A 16,316-nucleotide genomic window follows, 5' to 3' on the forward strand; every position below is an offset into this window, starting at 1 on the left:
GCCTACCCCTGTGAGGTGCTGAAGACAGAGGTAGGCAAACGCTGGATGTGAAGCTTCTGGACTGACAGTCCTCTCCAGATCAGGGATTTTTCCTCAGCTCTGAGTGTCCAAGGGTTTTTGACATCCCATTTCTTGGCACATTCTTCTGCATGAGACTGGCCCCATGCTATGCAGGCACATCCCTTTCCCTTCTGTCTTCACCTAGAAGCTCCCTCAAAGAATTATGTTTGTGCTGATTTGTCACAAAGAGAGAAGCAGCAGACAAAGCACTGAGATCCCAGCGCAGCTCTATTGCTTGGATATTTCTGGCATTTTTAATAATATTATTTATGGGATTATTATTGAAGAGAGTAGGCCTGTGTAGTATCATTTTGTGGTAAACCACATTCATTAATCAGCTACTGAATATATCTTCTTATAGAGATGTTTTATGGGAAGCCAGCCCTTCCCATAAAACCCTTATAACTTCTGTAAATTGCAGAGTCCCTGTACATCCAGTTTTGGTCACTGTCTGTGGCATAAGAAAGGGAGGAGACGTGCAGCATCCACCGAGAGGGCAAGGGGCAGCCATGCTTGCCTAGTGGCTGCATTGCTGCCGTGGGCTAGCAGCTGGTACCTGTTTGAAGTCAGTGCCAGTCATTTCAGGGAGGGTTTGGAGGATCTTTCCAATAGGGCATGCTCATGGGTGTGACTTCCCTGTAGACCAGCCTCTCAAACACTGAAAACAAATACCATGGATGTCTAGCACCCTTTGTGAAAGTGCTTAAAAGCAGTCAATTTCCTACAGCTCCACATATTCTTGCCGTCTATCTGTGTTCAATTCATTTCTTTAAGCAACAGATCTCGGCCTCAGTCATCTTCCATGGCACTGAGCCCCACCAAATGGACTTCTGGTGTCCATTTTAAGCCTGTTTTGCCAAATCCTGAGGAATGCCAGAGGTTGTCGCCGTTGCTGCTTGCAGGAGATGTCACCTCCTGAAGGTGGTCCCACAAGCCTTGGTCCCCAAAGTCCTCTTCAGGAAAGAGGATCTACTAGCGTGTTTACTCTTACTCTAAATGAATGACAGGGATATTTATTAAAATGACCTTTTTTTGGTAATTTTTAATCTCTCTCCTTTTTTTTTATTTCCTGACGTTTTTTTGTGTGCCACTGACAGCCCTTCAGGTGGAAGTCAGTGTGGTCAGAAGGCAACTTGCCAGCTGCCTATGCCACTGTCTACAGATCCAGCTAGCTGTGCAGACTGCAAGCAAGCACCCAAGATCTGAAGAGACTGTTTAGACTACAGATAATAATTGCTTTCTACACCAGAGGATAAGACATTTCTGACAGAAATCTGCTCAGTTTTTTCCACTGTAAGTGTTTGCTTGCTTGTTTGTTTCCTGTTTGCACACCTTTTTTTCCTGCATTTTTTCCTGAGTTAAGCTTTGATTTGAGATGAGGCTTTATGAGACCTCCTTTTTTCCACTTCTAATCAACTTCGGCAAACTCATTTACTATAAATTTGAAATGACCTGAGATCATGTAAACACAACCGGCCCAAGCTTGCCAGAACCAGGCAATCCCTGTTACCCTCACTTTGCCCTCTTGCAAGGAAAGTGCTGAAGTAGGAGGCTGAGCTCTGTTCTTGTCCATGCAACTGGGGTAGGGCTCCCTGGGTCTGCAAAGCCAAATGCTGTTTGGGGGCTCAAAATGACACAGGAGGCTCGAGTGACCCCCGGTGAGATGGCTGCTGTCTTCCCAGATCCTGATTTATAGGCCCCTATGTTTGCCTTCCTCTGCAGGAGCAAAACAGGACTCGTGGAGGCCGTGAGTGGATAGCCTGGGGTCCCCATCCTAGAAAACAAACTGTGAAGAAATAGTCTGATGGATACTAGTGAAAATGAATTAACTGTGGGGAAAATGAATTGACTCCTTTGTTCTTGAGAGCGATCTCTGCTGTCTAAGCAGCACGTGTGGTCTGGGTCATCAATATCAAAGTCATGGTGCCACTTTCTCTGTCTCAAGCCTTAGTGTGAGCTCAGATCTTCTGTACCTCTTTCTGGCCTGTCCTGGTAGTTGAGAAGTGGTTGGGGAGATGCATTGATGCTGGTGTAGTGAAAAATGGACAAGACCTGCTCCAATGCAGGCAGCATGAAATACTGTTGGTCAGTCTCTCCTTTGTATATTCTTCTAAATCTGCTTCCCTGAGATCACTTACTTTGAGATCCTTTACCTGGCTATACAGTGCATGTGAGGACCACTCTGCAGTCCTCCATGGCCTGCTGACATGCTTTGCTGGTGTGATGAGTTTGAAGTAAAAGCCTGATGCTTGCCTTAGGCTGAACCCTGCTCCTTTACTGCTGATGCACAGTCAGTATCGTGCTTTTTGGCCTCAACATTGTCCAGATCTGGGACTGGGCAGCAGTCTTGTTTTCTCTTACCGCAATGTTTCAAAGCTCTGTTGTCAAAAACTGCATGTGCTGTAAGTTTATCTTTTTTCTTCCCCCTCCCTGTCCTGGAAGGAAACCTAAAGAAATCACCTAGCCTTTCTTTTCTTCATTTACAGTTCTCAGTGAGGAGGCAGCAGCCATGCATGGTGTAGTAAGCAGCTCACTTGGGGCACCCAGCATGTGCTGAGCGGTGCAGGTTGCTATGTGCCTGAGGGGAAATGATTGTCGGGCAGTATGAAAGAAGAACCTCGCGGTGGTGGTTGTGCATGCTGTGTAGTTATTTCTTTGTCCAGTGACACCAGGTATCGACGTGGAGCATGCGCTGTTTCTACCCGCTGTTCTTGGGCTGTTCTGTTCTCCAGAAGCACTGAGCTGAGGACTGGAACTAGCCCGTATGTAATCTGTGTTTGATGTTGCAAAGGGTGAAGATCAGACCGGGGCTGATTACTTTCAAATTGAAAACAAACCCAAGTCGCAGCACATTTCCTAGTTTTTCTATCTGTATTTTAGCACAATGGTTCACCTTGCAGTTAGTATCTTAAAATCCTCAGGCAAGTTTTGCCAGTTTTGAATGTTTTCCACACGAACATTATTAAATATTATTCCACGCCTCGTGTTCTTAATGTTGCTTTCTACTTTCCTCATCTCACATTAAATGGTAAAAGTAGGTACTTGGATGCTGTGCTATACACACATACACATATATTTGTATATAAATTTAGATCTATATGCGTGCTAGTGCTTTAGCAAGTTAAGATCCTTCAAATTTATCTGACATACATCTATATCTGGCTACAGTTTTTGTCGTGGTAAGCATTTTTTGCTCACGCAGAATGTCTGTTTGTGATTACTGCTCCTGTTATTATCTATCTCATCTATGTGCTGGATGACAATTAGAGATAGCAGAGACCGCAGCCTACATGGCTCCAATGGCACGGTACCTGGTGTTCCTACTGTATTTTATTTAAAAAAGCTATAATGTAATATATCTTTTCTTTTCTCTTCACAGTATTTTCTGCTCTCCCCTCCTCGTCCTCCTGTAGTCTGGTAATAGCAAGTGCCTTCAGTGGTGAGCAGGGCCCTGCTGCTGGAGCAAAGACAGTGCTTATGGCAGGGGACCTGTGCTCCAGGTAGGGCGTTCATGCTACAGGAGGGAAGAAAGGAAAATAGCTGCTTTCCCATGGAAATGGCAGCATCGGGCAGGAACGCCACCTTTATCGTCTGCAGTAAGACTTTGGTACTTGTTGCCAGCCATGAGGGGTCTAGCTTCAAATTTCACTCTTTAAATCAGGAATTGGGCAGGCTTTGGCCACCTATGTCCTAGGTAGGTCTCTGTAGCATTCCCCTGATCAGTGACTTGCCACTGCTTGGGAGCACCTATGGGTGCTAGTGTGTGGGTTTCTTAGCTCCAGCCCCGTGTTTGAGCTCAGCAAGGTGTTTCAGACAGCAGGTGGCTTTTGCTGATCCCTGTCAGGTGACTTTGTCTGCACCGTGGACACGTGATGGGCTCTGGTGTTGATCTGAGGGCTGGGGATCTTGTTGTGCTACAGGCTTGTGGGGAAGAAGCTGCTTCTTTGCCTCTGTGGTGCTTAACAGAGAAAACATCTATAAATGAGTGTGGGAATGGGGCAGATACAGAAACCCGTCTTAAGAACCAATTCCTACTGTCAGGGAGACGATCACGTTTACAGTTGAATAGTCTAATGGCCTCGAGGATTGGGCATGTGTTAGTTGTTGAGAGAAATAACTCCTGAAGAACAACTTGTAACAAAACATTCTTAAACGAGTAAAATCCAGAGAAGCTGTTGCCTACATCTATGCTGTTTAAAAAATATTATTAAATGTGATTTAAAATAAAGCAGTGGGACAATCAGATCAATTTGACGCCATAATCAAATCAGCAAATGAGCCTGTGTTAGACTGTAGTTAAATTACAAAGTGATTTAAATCACTGAGCCATTAGGCACATACATCAGTAATTAAAATGCATTTGGAGACTATAAAATTGGTATTTCCATATATTTGTTTTTATAAAATTCCAGATGTTTGAGGCCCATTCTGAAGAACCTGACGTAAGACCAGTTTGAGTGAAATAGCTGATGATGGTGTTACATGAGTACCGTTCAAGAACTTCAGAAATTATTAAAAAAAAAGCAGCAACGGTCACTTAGTGAGCACTCATCAACAAGGAATATATTCAAACTTTTAGTCATTGTCTCCAGTTTCTTCTTTCTTATACTATTTGCCTCCTTGCAAGTTTGAAATTCAATTTTAACTTTCTGGACTTCATACAGAAAAGTAAACTTGAATAAGCTTGTAGAGAAACCCATCTGACATGCATTTTGAACACTCTTCTTCCCCATCTGTACTTTTTATTTCTTGATACGTGCAGATGCGTGCAGGTAATTTAGGAAGAAGGGATGAGGGATGCTTGCTCATTTTCAAATGCTGAGTTGCTCGTACAAGTTTCCTTTGATCTGTGTGTTTCCCAATTGCTTGTCATAAACAAATATGATACACAAGTGGTGTGTTTTTCTCTTACCTCATTATCTTAATTTCCTTCTAAAGAAATTGCAGTGTGCTAGAGCAGCAGCTTTGCTGAGCAAAAATCTTGCTTGCTAGGTTTATTGCAGACTCTTATTCAGATACGTGTGTTTTTATGTGATATGAAAGTGCTGTGGGCTGAAACTTGGCTGTAAGATTAACCTAGCCAAGGGATCTGACCTTGGTGTCCATGTTGGTGCTTGGTTGTCTGGTTGAAACTGTGTCGTTTTGAAGGAAGCTGTGTCTTGCAACCCATGTTCCCAGTCAATATGTAGCTGGTTTGATTGACTACTGCTAGGGAAAACTTAGATTTGTGTTTGGGATGGAAAAAGTGAGAGCATAATTCTCTGGTTTATTTGTTTAAGATTTCCTCTCTGTAAGGCTTCAGAGCAAACAAAAGTTTGCATAGTTGCTGTAAGTAAGGTTGCAGCAGAGGATGTTTTAGGTTCAGGTTAGGATTAATACTTAGGCCTGTGAGAAGAGAGAGAGATTACATTGTTTAGTGAAATTCTGTAACATGGAAAATACAGATACCTTGGTTTACGCACTTGTATCCTTAGCTGCTTAAGAGTTACACATTTGGAACTTGAAATTGTGCCTGATGGAAAAAGATGAACAAAGCTGAAACAAGTCTCCATTGTGGTTCAGCACAGAATGATCCTTGCAATTTCAAATTAAAACCTTAAGAATGATAATGTTAGATCAGATAATAGGTTCTCTTTCACTCGGATTTCTGTCACCTGTGTCTTTTTTCCCCCTTTCTTTCCTCAAGTGCAACATGTCTCTGTGGGCCTTTAGATTTCAGCTGGTGCTGCATTGCACAGGCACCCAGGGAGTGCAGCTAACAAAAGCAGCTCATTCTGGTCTTGGGTCATCAGCTAGGTCGAGCTCAGGCGTCTTATGTTGCCATGCATATGAACAGCTGCTGATCCTTTCTGTCGTGCACCCCAAAGTGACAAAAGTCGCTGTGCCGGCTGGGACGGCCCCAAATCCAAGCGCAGCCGTCCTTGGGGCAGCCACCTTCTCTGCCCTGGGGAGAGGTGGTGACAGCGTCACGCAGGGCTCTGCTCAGTGCGCGGCTCCGGGTGCCATTAGCCGCGCTCCAAGCACACATCCCGTTCCAATTATTCCCAGCACTGGGGTCAGCGACCTCACCCTGCTGTTACATCATCCCATTGCCCATCTTAATAGGGACGTTTCTCTTCTGCCTCCTTCACAAAGGGCCCACTGACAGTTCCCAGGAAACCTTTGTCCGCTCCATTGCAGCTCTCACCCGCTGGGGGCCTCAGCCCTGGGATTCCTCCCTCTGCTTTGTGTCACTAGCCACGGGCATTTTACAGCACCATTAACCCAGGCCCCAGCACAGGCAGGAAGGTTCAAGGCAGTCTGCCTTCCCTCCTACCCAACTTTTTTTTGCCTTTTTTTTTCTTTTTTTTTTTTTTTTTTTGCCTTTTACTATAGAAATATCATCTTCCAGTCTTGGCTATTAAAATTCGGTGTGCTCCGACACAAATGGAAAAAGTGAGGAAGGAAATCTTAGGGTGAGGCATGATATTGAGTGATGTTAGCCTTGGCTCGTGTGTTGTGCAGAGTGATCTTCAGCCCTGAAGATTATCTCATTGTGGTTCACCTGAGGTGTAATTAGCCTCCAAAGTGATCTGAGAGGCTCCAGGAATGTGCAAGATGTGCGTATCTGTGATTGCTGTTCCCACGTTTAGGCTGCCCAGATTTAGGGATTGAACCGTTCTTCTCTGTGAAGAGCAGGGAAGAGCCTAATTGAAATAGAAAATTGCTTTTGTTCTTCGGCCATATGCTATGTATGGAGAACATTTGGCCGGTATTTGGTTGCAAGTTCCCCTGGATGGCTTTTGCACTAGGTCTGTGTCTCCCAGTGCACTTGTGCAGGTTATTTTAATATCCTTACTCATGCTCTGAGTGGGACTGGCAAAACCGAAAGGTTTAGCTCTTCAGACTGCAAAGCCAAAATAATCAGGCTTTAAAAAGTAATCTCATTGGACATACTCATCTGTGCTTTGAACTGTTTTGACAACAGATTTCATCCCCCTTGCTATCTCCCAGAGTTCCAGACACAACTGAGCTCACTTCTAGCTAGAAACCAGAGCCGGTCTGCAGTACATATTTCATTAGGGAGAAGGCAGGGACTGGGTAAAAGGCTAGTAGACATAAATATGCATTATGGTGTTCAAAGCATTCTTTTTCCCCCTTGAAGTATTTCTTAGACCAGTTAGGTGAGAAATTCATTATATGTGAGGATTTTGTAATAGCAAAGTGAATTAGCTGTTTGCAGACCTGCTTCCCTCTGTAAATGGGAACGTGCCATGCGACAGTGGGCCGGATTTTACTGTTCTAGGCATTACTGATATAGCTGTTTATTCTCTGAGCCTGGAAGAGATCCAGCAGGATTTAGTTTTATGAGGTTTAATGTAAAGGTGTTGTATTTCATGAGATGAAATCATAACACAGCGGGTTTGCAAGAATTCTGAAAGATTATTTTTTCAGAGTGTTGGCAAGCACAATTCTCTTGTGAATTACGTGTCTGAAAGAGAAATGTAGATCTTCTTTCATTGGGTTGAAATGATAAGTAATCCTTAATCCTTCCTAGATGGCCTGTGTCATTAATGCTGGCCATGCACGCAAATGTGTGCAGGTAACAGCTTTAATTCTGTAATGCTATGCTGTGCGTGGCTGTGTCTCTAGCTATAGGAGCTATCCACATATTTGAAACGCCTGCTGTTATTTTTGGGATGTGTCTCTGAATTCAGTTTTTTGCTAGCCCTCTTGATTTTGTGAAGAAGGGAGAAAAGCATCTGGCATCTCTGACCTATTTATAGTTGTAGAGGGCCTAATAATATTATTTACTGCATCTGCAATGTGTCCATGAATACTTTTATTGAGCATGATCAGAAGATTTTCCTTGGACTGTTTAACTGTGGAGAATGACTATTGAGCAGTTACTTGAGGTTTCCCTCCTTATGTTTCCTCATATATTAAGCAGATGATATCTCACTGATTTAATGGTGGCAAATCCCAGCTACTTTTCTCTGCTATATAGCAGTCTCCCCATTTAATTTGCTTTGTTCTGGGAAAGCAGAAGGATGGCTCGAGGAAGAGGCTCAAGGCTGGGAAAAACCTGGCTTCCATTTTCAACTTTGCTTAATTCAGTGTGATTTTGAACAAATCATTGTATCTCTCTGCATATGTTTTGTTTTCTATTAAAGGGGCTTAAGAAAATCTGCTTGCCCCAGAGGGACATTGTTAGACTCAGTTCACTAATTCCTACCCCAAGGCCCTTTCAGTCTCCTGCAGTACTGAGCTCTGGAACTTACCTTATTATTTAGCCCAGCATGGGGGAGATATTCAGCCCTGTTATCAGTCTAAGCGAAGCTCTGTTTGGGCTGGATGAATGGTCACAGGTAAAACAAAATCCTCCGGTTGTGCTTTTTTAGGACAATGTATCTTCAGCCTATGAGGAAAGCATGCATCTTGCTGCTTACAGATTTCTAAACATACTTGGGGTTTTGCATATGAAATGCGTATTTCATAAGGAGAGAGCAAATGCTGACTACTTAACACAGGTCTGATTTAGGAGCTGGTTTAGAGCATTTACATCATAACGTACTCTTGAACTTGGGTCACCCACTGGAAGCATCATATTGTTGGCATCACAGATGGTCAGAAGAGGCAGTGTATCTGTTACTTTGCCCTTCTGTTTGTACTTGGAGGTGACAGAAATATGTAGCTGTGCTACTTTTCTGTTTAAATTTACACAGAACCGTTTGCAGAGGGGACCTTGCACACTGAGCCTCTTGTCGTAGCTGGGAGCTTAAACTCAAAATGTCTTTCAGACTGGCATCCATTAATCAAGCATTGCTTTTGAAGACGTAAATCTGATATCCCTGATTATGATTTTTTCTGTATTGATTTCAGTGCAGTATGTTCTTGTGTCCTTTGGCAGTTGCAAGTCCCACTGATGGAGTGAATCTCCTGCCTCCCCCTCTAACAAAAAAAAAGAATGGTACTGACTACACATAGATAAGAAATTTCCTCTGTGTTTTGCATTATGGTTAAGAACCATCACATAAAAACACTTAGGGAAATATTACAAGCTAGTATGGAGTAACTAATTTTTAGCTCTGAACACCATATAAGGAAGAAGTAGATGAGGCTCTCAGATGGCTGGAAGGAGACAGCCATGCACAGACCCTGGTCTCTGTGGGAAATGTGAGCTGGCCTTGTATCTGCTGAATAGATAACAAAGCCTCCTGCAGGTCTTATGCCCTGCTTCATGAGATTCTGATGATAATATAAAACCTGATACAGACGATGGAAGAGATACTGAGAGGTGATGATCTGATAGTCCTGGGCTCTACGTGGCCCTGTTTGGTGAGAAGTTTTGGACCAGATGGTCTCCAGTGGTCGGTCTCCCCACCTCAACCATCTGGGCTTCGGTGCATTTCTGAAGCCATGAGAAGTATGGCTGTGTGGGACAGTTGGAGCCAGCAGTGCCTTAGGAGAAACTGGTTCTCAGAAGTCTAGAGTCACCATTCATGAGCATTTTAACTGCCTGGTTTTTGAGACTCTGGAATACCGCAAATACACAGACTCATATTGTGGAAGCATGTAAAATGGAACATCCTCTGGTAAAAATAAATCAAACAAAGAAAGCCTGCCTGTCTCATAACAACAGCACAATGAAACATGAAATGTTCCTTTCCTTGAAACTCCAATTTTCTGTGATTTATTTTGCCAGTCTGTAATCAGAAATAGCTGCTCCATCAGAGTAGGGAATGCAAGTAGAGCTGAGGTCAGAGTTTGACACAAAAGTGATGTATGAGCTGGAGTCAAGGAGGAATTCTGAGATCCCAGAATAGAAAACATGCTGTAAATATTAAATTCAAGGTGAGAGGAGTTGCAAATACTTCAAATTATGGGTTCTAGGGGAAAGTGAAAAGATGATTTCCAGAAGATAGCCAATATCAGAGCCATCATTAATCCCTAGTGGGCACCTAGAATAGCACACTGAAGTGCTCTCTGATCAGGTTTTTCAATTTTGGCTGGTCTGTATACAAGAACAAGATCAGTAATGAAAAGTGTTATTCTTTGCTAGTGGCCCTGAGAGGAGAATTTGACTCTGAAAATGCTGGGAGGATACAATAGTTTTCAGGATTTGGATTCTTAAAAAATAAAACAAAAAAAAAAACCCAGCTTCTAAAGTATGGAAAAACACTGCATTTTCATCTGCTCTGGGGATGAAACATATAGGGTTTCAGAGGAGATGAAGCCTCCTGACTGTGCTGAATCCCATCCTTCCCCTAACAAATTTCAGGCCATTTGTTCATAGTGCACACTCCAGCCAAATCCCCCAGTTCCTGGGGGTAATGGCGCTCTTTGGACACAGTCTGCCATTGGTTAAGCACTTTGCTGTGAGGAGCCCTTTTTTATTGCACTGAATTGCTCAAGCTTTGCTGGAAATCCAAGGCTTTGTCTGTGTGCATGTGCATGGATACACTTGTAATAATTCTGTATTTAACTGTTCCCCTGTGTGTGTATGTGAATGTATCTGTGTACAGACATACTCTCTGTGTATATTCACATTCTGATTGTGTGCAAGTACACACAGGAGACAGATTGAATGCAGAAGTTGCTTTCTTTTCCATTTTATGCAGCTAAAGAAAAAGCATGCTCAGCACGGTTGTAGTGCATCTTTACAGTTTTTTCTCTTTTATTTAGGAAGGCAAATATATATATGTGTATATTAGTGCAAAAATGCATAGACAACTGTTCATAAGCAGTGTATCTGACTTCCTTACCAAACAGCCTGTGTCCCCTGCAGTAATCAGTAGTTCCAGGCAGTGCAAGTGTACGCTGATGCAGAAAGTGTTCTGGAATAGAAGGAAGGTTTTTTTTTTCTTATTTCCCCTTTTCTTTTTCCTGAGATTTGTATGCTTGTCCTTGCAATGAAAATCAAGAGGTTAAATAGGTGGCTTTTTTTTTTTTTTTTTTTTTTGTAATTCATCATTGTTTCCATTGCAAGAACATCCCAAACTTTTGGAATGTATCTGCTCAGTTACTGTGCACTTGGGTTTCACCATCATATTGCCATAACAATTCTCCCTGCATGAGCAGTACATGTTGGAGTGATTGATGAGATGCTCGTTCAGCCCAGGAAGAACGATTTACTGGGATAATTGGCCCATGATTTCATAGAAGTGTGTAGGATGTCCGACAGATAAAAGATGCTTTGCATCTGATTATAATCCCTTGAAGCAGTTCTTCTGCACTGACTGGAAGCCACGTAAAACATGGGTACGTCTGTGAAATCCAAATCAGGCTCCTTTATTTTAGCTGACACCTAAGGAAGAGAGAAGTTGCTATAAACAAGTGTAACTCCTGAAGCTTGGAAGTACTGTCTTTGATGGCTTCTATGGAATAAGGCAGGAGCTGTGGATGACTTAGTACTGCGCAGGAGCCTTTTCTCCTACGGTTTAAAACAGAAATCTTATTGACTGTAGTTTCACGAGGCAAGTTGGAGCAGGTGCACTCAATATCCACTACCCATAGCAACAGTCACATCAGACAAACAGTTTTTGAAATGTGGCGATCTGGTTGTGAGCTGCATAAAAAGCAGATGATGGAATGCTCTGCTCCTGCACTTGTCTGTGACTTCCTTCTTTTTCTTACTGCAACCCTTTGTCTTTAATACAGAAGCAGAAGTTTCTGGGAGGTTTGCTTGTTTTCTGTCCCAAAATTTGCATAGTGACACAGAGGCTGCAGGTCCACTGTGTAGGCTGGGCATTAGCTGTCATGGTAAGATTTGCGGTCCTGAATCTCATAAGTGATTTGTAGTGAGTGTTGTGCAAATAACCAGCTACTGTGTACGATGGCATAATGACAATGCAATGGGGAGCAAAGCATATCCATAGGACACCATTTGCCTCTATCCTCTCCTCAGTTTATTCTCCAGTCAGCAGTTGCTCTAGCATACCCAAGATGGTGTGTGATTGCTAAGGCTATCATCTCTGATTCTGCCTCCCACTCCCCAGAAGTGGCCCTGCTGCATATCCAGTTGTGCTGGCCATCCAAACCAGTGCCAGAGCCTCTGAAGACACTGTGCCTTTCCAAAACTATGTGGTGAAGATCATGTACCTTTGCAGACCTGTGCTAGTAGCCAAAGGGGCTGCCTATATTGATTTACTAGCAGGGCTTGGGAGAGGGCTGTGGGAGCTGGCGGGAACATCAGCTCAGTAATTTCTTGGACTCTGCAAGGGAATGTGTGTATCTGCCTGGAGGGAGAAAGAAAGCTAGGGTTTTAAGGAAGATCACAATCTGATTTCTCTTCAGTCTGTGAAAATAATACACTTATGCAGAGCAACCTCTAGCTGTAGGGTTTTCAGTTTCCGCTTGCTTCCAGTGAAGATGTTTGAAGTGTTTTCTCTATGGTACAGTATGTACAAAGTTTCGTTGATGGATTAGGTAATGTTTGAATTTTGTATGAAAATGTGTGCAATTATCTCTCAGAGCTAAAGGAAAGGCCAACACATCCATCTTTGATCAAATACACATGCTTTTATTTTCCGCTGTGCTGCACACACAAGATTTAGTGATTTTTAAGTTGTACTTGTGTAGAGATTGCATGGCACATAGAGCAAGCTTTTCAGTAAATGAAACTACACAATCTGGCGTTAATGAACCACTGAAAACTCCTGCATTTTCTGATACACAGTCCAAGTGCCTTTGGAAGCTTGATCTAGCTGCATGGGTTTTGATTTTCATTTCCAAAAAGTGCTAATGGAGTAAACAAGTTCTAAATATTGGAGAAAACATATTTGGCTAGTAGAAATTCTTGAAGCCCATTTCTCTTTGCAAACCTCACACTGGTGATTAAGACTGAAGAATACTTTAGGCCTTTTGTCTGCAAGGTACACGTCTTACGTAGGGTTCTGTTTTAATTTACTGCACTTGTATGCAGGTTTTTCAAACTAGTCACAGTGGTCTCCTATAAATCACAAGAAATAGTCCACCCTCAATACCCTTTCCAGCCCTACACAGTGAGTCAAGGCTTGTCAAAGACCATTTTAGAAATCTTGAATAAATCTGACATTATGTTGAGACAGCTGTTAAATATATTTCTTTCTTTCCCCCCCAGGTTTCCTTTCCCTCACTATGAACAATGCAATTGGTTTAGTGCTATTTTTAGCCTGACTTTTCATTTCAGTCAGATGTATTCCTACCTTCCATGAAAACTTAAGTTAATTTATTCTAACATGAAAAATACTGGGAAAGTCTCTACCCCCCACAAAAGATTTTACAAGCTGAACTGGAAGCTGGCTTTTGCGCATACACAATCCAGATGCCTACGTCCACCATTAAAGGAGTGAAATTGGATTTCAGGGTGCAGCCTTACTTTTACGCACCTCTTCCTTCGTAACAAATGTCTCTTCTAAACAAAAATGCTGGCAGCTGTTGGAAAACTAGCGTTTGTGTCTGAGGGCAGTTTGCTGTAGTCTGCAGAAGGGATGGTGGGAGTCTGCTGATTTTCTTACTTCATTAATAGGTTTTTGTCTAGCATGAGAGAGTGGTGTTTTTTTGTGTTTTGTTTTGTTTTGTTCCTGTTTTTGAAGACAAGATAGTGAGAAACTTTGGCTCCTCCTCCTGGAGGTATTCAAGGCCAGACTGGATGGGCTCTGGGCAACTTGGTCTAGTTGGTGGCAACCTTGCCAATAGCATGGAGTTGGAATAGATGATCTATAAGGTCTCTTCCAACTCAAGCTATTCTGTGAAAAACAGAGGTGTCCTCTTGCTGTCATGGATAACCCAGTGATGTATCTGATGCCAGTGGGAGTTTTGGTGCTTGTTTTGAGAGGCAGTGACTAGACCACACTTAAGCTAGTGAGAAGCTTTTTCTGTCCTCTGGAAGTGCCCCTTTGTTCTCTACTCCACGTTTCCACCTGTAGAATCATAGAATGGCCTGGGTTGAAAAGGACCACAATGATCACCTAGCTTCAACTCCTGCTATGTGCAGGGTCACCAACCAGCAGACCAGGCTGCCCAGAGCCACATCCAGCCTGGCTTTGAATGCCTCCAGGGATGGGGCATCCACAGCCTCCTTGGGCAACCTGTTCCAGTGCCTCACCACCCTCTGGGTGAAAAACTACCTCCTAATATCCAACCTAAACCTCCCCTGTCTCAGTTTAAAACCACTCCCCCTTATGCTATCACTATCCATCCTTGTAAACAGCTCTTTCCCCTCCTGTTCATAAGCTCCCTTCAAATATTGGCAGGCCACAATGAGGTCTCACCAGAGTCTTCTCTTCTCCAAGCTAAACAAGCCCAGTTCCCTCAACCTTTTTTCATAGGAGTGCTGCTCCAGCCCTCTGCTCATCTTAGTGCCTCTCCTCTTGACCAAGAGCTCCATCTCTCTCTTGTTCTGGGGGCCCCAGGCCTGGACGCAGCGCTCCAGATGGGGCCTCACAAGAGCCGAGCAGAGGGGGACGATCACCTCCCTCTCCTGCTGGCCGCTCCTTTTTCATGCAGCCCAGAACACAGTTGGCCACAGTCGGCTGCAAGTGCACACTGCTGGCTCACATCCAGCAGGAGAGAAATTCAAACAGGCTTCCCAGGAGTTCAGACAAGGCACACTTTTGGGTGAGGGTGAGGATCCACTCCTTTGAGCTCTGGTATTCGGGCAAAGACTTCTGTTCTCAATGCGATGCTCTGGCTAATGGTGCTCATTGTTGAGTCAGAAACAGGACAAATGGGGTGGGCTGATGTATCCTGGCTGTGCTCATAGCTAGACGTATGGTACACTCTGCTTTGAATTTCAGAGTGAAGGAATAACCTCACTAGCTTGGGAAAAAAAAACAAAACAAAAAACACTATAACTAAATCCTCTATTGTTGCCTTTCCAAAGGGGATTAAATGAGACAATAACCAATAAAAAATACACAGAGTTTATGAGTCTGTCTTCAACTGGAGTTTAAACAAAGAGGTCTGGGCTTTTAAAGTGCCTCCTCAAATGTGCAGCTCTCTGGGAATGTCTTCTCCCAGAACTTGCCTGGCATCGCAACAGAGAGTGCTTTTTCCCTGGATACAGTGGCCAGGGAAGTGAGGCATATGATGAGGTGGCAGTGACAAGCGGCTCTGTCCCCCTGCGTCTCTGTGTGTGGCCAGCACTGCTAGCGGGTTAGAAGCCCATGCACCAAACAGCTTGGGCATCCTGGCCTACTGTGCTTTGCATTGATGGGATGGATATCCCATCTTCACTTTGGGGTGCTGAAGCAGGGAGCTGAGCTGCTTTGCATTCATTGCCACCATGCTTTACATACTGCAGTGCATGGGACAAGTGGACATTTGTGTTGTGTCTATGGCCCTCCCAATTGTAGACTTCCTGAGATCAGAGGGAGTAAAGCCCTGCCAGGTATTAGACCTTCTAGCATCAAGTAGTGACTAATAAACATGAACTGCAAATGTGGTGGTGTAAGTGTACCTGTTGCCTTGGATCTTTTCTAGTATTAATTACTGATGATTGCTGGTTGTGGTAATGCACCTTTTCTTTTCTCCTTGTCTATTTATGCAGAGATGCCAGAGCAGTTAAAGAAAAAAAGAAAGGCAAATTTCTGTTGGAACCCCCATTTTGAGCTGCATATTTACAAGTGCAGAATGATACTATCTATCTGCCTACTGTATGCTTTTAAACATGTATTTCTACAGCCACAAATACCAGATCATAATATGTTAAATAAGAAAAACCCTCACATCTGGGGAAAATGAAAAAATGGAGCCCTAGCAATGCATAAACTAGGGTTTGTACGGAACTCAGATGTTTTTGGGAGCCAATAGATATAAAGATCAGTGTTCATATGATAAAGTTCAAATTCAGTATTCCCACTGTTTGTGTTTTAGACAGAAGCAGAAACTCTGCAGTCTGACACTATCTGGCATCAGCTCAAACTTCAATAATTTGACATCTCTCTGTTTACATCAGTATCCCAGGGCAAAGCAGCTCCCTATGAAGTACTTTTCACTCCAAATTCATATCTTAGTTTCATGCCTATGATAATGACTAAAGTAGCTGATTAGCAAAGGCAATCCTCTTTCTCTTTTCCCTGGCCTTTATTCTCTCTTGACTATACTTTGTTTTCTCTCCTGTTTGATTTTACAGTAGTACTGCATCAAATGTTACTCATAATCTTTTGTCCTCAGCATTTCAAATGCCTTTCACAGAGACAGTCTATGAAGTGCCCATATGCCTCTGCAGGTGTGAAATTCTGACCCCACTGTGGTCTCATTTGCAATGTGGTTTGAGCTCTAGCAGTCTTTTG

The 16,316-nt window shown here is 43.3% G+C and overlaps 1 protein-coding gene across 1 annotated transcript in view; it reads left to right on the plus strand.

Moving 5' to 3' along the window:
* Positions 1 to 16,316, plus strand: part of LOC125691799 (toll-like receptor 2 type-1) — a 74,405-nt gene that overhangs the window by 53,470 nt on the left and 4,619 nt on the right. The gene's annotated exons all lie outside the window — the stretch shown is intronic.

This window comes from Lagopus muta, chromosome 4 (genome assembly GCF_023343835.1).
Source record: "Lagopus muta isolate bLagMut1 chromosome 4, bLagMut1 primary, whole genome shotgun sequence".
Taxonomy (NCBI): Eukaryota; Metazoa; Chordata; class Aves; order Galliformes; family Phasianidae; genus Lagopus; species Lagopus muta.